This window comes from Zea mays, chromosome 3 (genome assembly GCF_902167145.1).
Source record: "Zea mays cultivar B73 chromosome 3, Zm-B73-REFERENCE-NAM-5.0, whole genome shotgun sequence".
NCBI classification, from domain to species: Eukaryota; Viridiplantae; Streptophyta; class Magnoliopsida; order Poales; family Poaceae; genus Zea; species Zea mays.
The window spans coordinates 132865409-132870104 of record NC_050098.1 but is presented as its reverse complement, the minus strand read 5'-3'; positions in this window follow the sequence as shown (position 1 = coordinate 132870104).

Genomic DNA, 4696 nt, shown 5'->3' with positions numbered 1-4696 from the left:
GCAATTCATCCGGAAACACATCCGGGTAGTCACAGACCACTGGGATCTTTCCCACTGGGGACTCTATCATAACGAAGGCACAGGAACGGGTACATCCCTGGTCGGGCAAATATAATGTAGTTTCACCACAGGTTGGTGAGTGCACCTCAATGGCCCTGGCTGCAATATCAATAACTGCTTGATGCCTGGTTAACCAGTCAGTTCCCAATATAATATCCACGCTATCCAAACCCAAAATGAGGAGGGTGGTTTTAATTATTAGACTACCAAACTTTATGGGCACATGTTTGTTGATTTGATAGGTGGCAACCCTGCCTCCTGGTGTTGAAATTGTAATGCCCCCATCGGTGTGGTGAAAGGGCAACTGGCACTTGGCACTAAACTTGGCACTGATAAAACTATGTGATGCACCAGAATCAAAAAGAACAATAGCGGGATAATTTAAAACTGTAAAGATACCAGTCATGACGGGTGCTCCCTCTGGAATATCAGCCATGGTGGTGAAGTTTAGCCTGCCCTGCCTCACTTGCACCTTCTGTCTCTTGCCTTGATTCTGATTAACATTCTACCCCTGCCTCTGCTGGTTCCTGGGGCAATTCTTGGCATAATGTCCGGTGTTGCCGCAAGTGAAACACCTGTTATCATTTGCCTGGTGGTACTGCTGCTGCTGCTGACTGTTCCTCTGAGCTGGAAACTGGGTGCGGTTGGATGCCTGCTGCTGCTGCTGTGGTCGGATCACCCATCTTCCTTGCTGCTACTGGGGTCCCCTGCTCTGAGTGTCGGACACAATCCTAAAGCGTTGTGGCTGAGCTGAGGGTCCTGCCATAGGGGTCTTCCTCTTCTTTTCTGCCTGTCGAGCTGTAATGCAATCCTCCTGGGAGATAGCCATATTGACCAACTCATTGTAACTGTTGGCCCTGACGGTGTTGAGACGGTCACGGAGCTTAGTGCTGAGCCCCCTCCTGAACCTGTCTCTCTTCTCATCCGTGTCTGCGTGATATCCAGCATATTGGCACAAGTCATTAAAAGCCTGGGCATACTGCAACACTGTCCTGTTGCCCTGAGTGAGTGCCAGAAACTCGTTGAGCTTTCGGTCCATAATCCCGGCTGGTATGTGGTGTCCCCTGAAAGCTGCCTTGAACTCTCTCCACTCCACCTCTCGGTCCTCTTGCTGCATAGCAAGAAAATGATCCCACCAAGTCCTTGCGGGTCCACGAAGCTGCTGGGTGGCGAACCTGACTTTAGTGACCTCTGAGCAAGCTCCATGGAGTAGCGGGAATTTGGACTCCACTACTCGCAACCACACATCTGCATCAAGTGGATCCTCTGCCCTTGTGAACAATGGGGGCTGGGTACTGAGGAACTCCTGGTAGGTAGCTGCCGCGGGGTGACGCTGATGGTCTCCACCACCATAGTGCTGAGGTGGTGGCTGACGCTGAGCTAGCTGCCTCAAGATCTCATTCTGCTGAGCCATCAGCTCCTGCAGAGTGGGAGGTGGTGGCGGCGGTGGAGGAACGCGCTCATTCTGGCCACGACGCTGCCTCCCGGCCATCTGAAAAACCACATACATACTTAACACCATATCTCCAAGTTCAAGATTTAATCGCGGCGAAAAGAGTCAAAAGCAAAATGATAGACTCCAACTTCAACAAAAGGATTTATAAAGGCATAAATTTCTCCTTCCAAATTTAAAACTGATAACAGCATCCATCAAGCATGCTTCCAAAAGAGTTTATCACGGTTACATCATTTGTCCCAAAAAGACTCAACTCTATCTAGCCTAGTACCCCAAGGGTGCAAAAGCTAAGCTAGCTGCGAGGAGTCCTACCATCCGACTTTTAACTCTGTCCTGAACACCTAGTGAGCGAACGAGGCAACACTCGACTCAGGGGAAGGTGGTCTCCCTGAGCCAGTAGTGTCCACACTAGAGGCAGGCTCATCTCCTCCCTCGATGTCGACGTCCCCGTTGGCCTCTATATCCTGGATCTCCTGGTGATGCATATCCAAGTGCTCATTAGCCTCGGCAAGCTGCTGCTGGGTGTTAATGAGCTGATCCTCGAGAACCTCGATGGTGTTCTCCCTGGTGCCCACCAATTCCTCCAACTCTTGGATATCAGTGGATAGCTGCTCCACCTGCAAGTCCTTTTCCACCATTTCAGTGGACAAATCAACCACGAGCTCCTCTCTATTGTTCAAAGTAATCTTTGTTGCCTCCAATATTGCCATCAGATGGGACATCGCCTCACCGCGCATCACTTGCAGACGGTACAGAGCATTCATGCACCGTACGGTCAAGTGCGCAGTCTGTCCTGGGTAGATGGCCTAGATATCCTTGGCATGCTCCACCCAATCCTTCCACATTGGGTCGTCCTCCCTTTCAGCGGGGAACAAGCCAATGGGGTGGGTAGCCAGCTCCAAAGGATGGAATCCGCAGAAAGTGGTCAACCCGTGCAGAGCGATCGCCTCGATTGTGTCCTCAGCCCGGTATCCAAAAGACTCAGAGTCCAAAGAGCGCCAGCCTGGCTGCAGGGGATGAGGCTCCAAGGTCATCCTCACCCTACAGCGGGGCACTCGGTGCTTCTCGAACTGCTGCACCGCGTACTGAGGGGGTGTCGTGTATCCGGCCCCCTGAAGTACCTCCCACAAAATGCGGGGAAAGCCCTCTCGTGCCAGCCCATCAGTGTGGGACAGTGCATTTCCGTCCTCTGAGGATCCGTGGGAAGTCATCTGTGTACGGTTAAGCGTAAGTAAAATAAAAAGAATTATAAAAAGAACAAGAAAAATAAAACTCAGCCTTTCTCTAGTTAAATAAAATGGTACTGGGGACTTAGTTGGTTAATTATCCATTAGTTTAATTTTAAGAATGCATGCATGCTCGTCCTAAACGACCTCACATCGATGTAAAGGGAATAGGGAAGGACTCCCATCCCTTAAGAGGGCCTATAGGGCCTAATCACGTAGCCACCTAGCTACCCTTCTATCACCCAAAGGCTTCACGTCCTAGGTCTATCCTGCTCGTCCTACTATCTATCCAACATGGTTTCTAGCAAGTTTTATTTTGAAAAATGATGGTATTCACATTTTATTGATTCCTCTGTGGTGGTACAAGCTCCGATACCAGCTGTGGCGGAACTGCCCGAATTATTCCAACTTAAGTGCCTAAGTCCCGCCTTCAAGGCTAGACCACACTTAAATGGGAATAACCCGTCAATCCCTCGGATCTAGTCCGACACGGCCACTGACAGGATCAAGTACCACAGTCTCACTCGAAGGTGAGTCACAGAGCAAATACAATAAAGCATAAAACCATACATTAAAGAGTATTAAATTATTACATCATCATCGGAGTTTTGCAAAAGTAGTCATCATTGTTCGAAGTGCAGCGGAATAAAACTTACGGTAAATAAACAGAGAGATGGGGAAGCCTGTCCCATCACTCCTCATGCTCCTCCTCAGCCGAGGCGGGGTCCCACTCGACAGTCCAACCCGGTGGCAAGATGGACGGCCAAGTCACTCCAGCAACCATGTCCTCCAGAGAACCTGTAAAATTATGCCACAAGCAAGGCTGAGTATACTAATACTCAGCTAGACTTACCCGGTGTGAGGAGTCTACTCCTCTACCTCTAGACATGCAGCTGTTTGGCTGTGGGGTTTGGTTGCCAAAAGCACTAGCTGAGTTTCTAAATCAAGTTTTACTTTGTCATGTTAAGTGTGACTCTCTTAAGGCTAAAAGTGTACTATCTAGTCATACATAGTAGCAAACATTATTAGCAATCAACATCTTATATCAACTCATCATATTTCCACTTGTTACTCAATGTAGCAGCATGGATCAAGCAGTCTCATTAGCTGCGAGAAGCAGACGATTCGAATCGAGTTTTTTTATCCTTGCAAGGTAAACCTAAACACACGACATGCAGGGGCACTCCGTCCCCACACACATCAACCATCCCCATCGATTCCCTGGCAACAGATCAGGGCTCACCGCCTTGGCGTACAATGCCTCACTGACCCCGACTGCCGTCGTGCAGTGACCGCACTTGTACCCACCATAACCGGAATGGGAGACCACGTCTCAGGTCGCGTGAGGGGTAAAGTCTGGGGGCAGGTTCACTCAGGTACTAGGCTTACCGATTTACCATATTTCTCGGTATGTGTTTAGTACGTTCAAACGCTTGACACACGGTACCACACCTTAATCCTTATTCCAATTTTTATCCCGTGAACAACCAATCCCCATGGATTGTTGTTCACCAGCCAACCTCATTATGATAAGAAAGTGGATACAACCAATTTCCTAACCTCGCTCGAGTGCTAGAAAAATCACTCGTCTTCTACCGAGATCCTAATTAATAAAGTAGCTACTCGACCTAGCATACTAGTATTCATCTCAACAGGATTCCTGAGATCATGCAACTAGGGTTTCAAACAATTCCTACACCTAAGTGCACAATCAAACCTACAATCATTAAGTGAAGTAAAATAGCATAAATAACAGGTTATGCATAAACCGGGGCTTGCCTTCCAAAGCAGTGGCAGGCAGATCCTCTGAGGCAGACTCTGGGGCTGGATCTGGGGCTACCTCCTGAGCAGCTCCTTGCTCCGGCACGAGGACGTACTCTCCGTCAGCAAGGTTACAGTCTATCGAAATGCAATGAACATGTATGTCATGATTATGCAGGGTTTAATAACATTA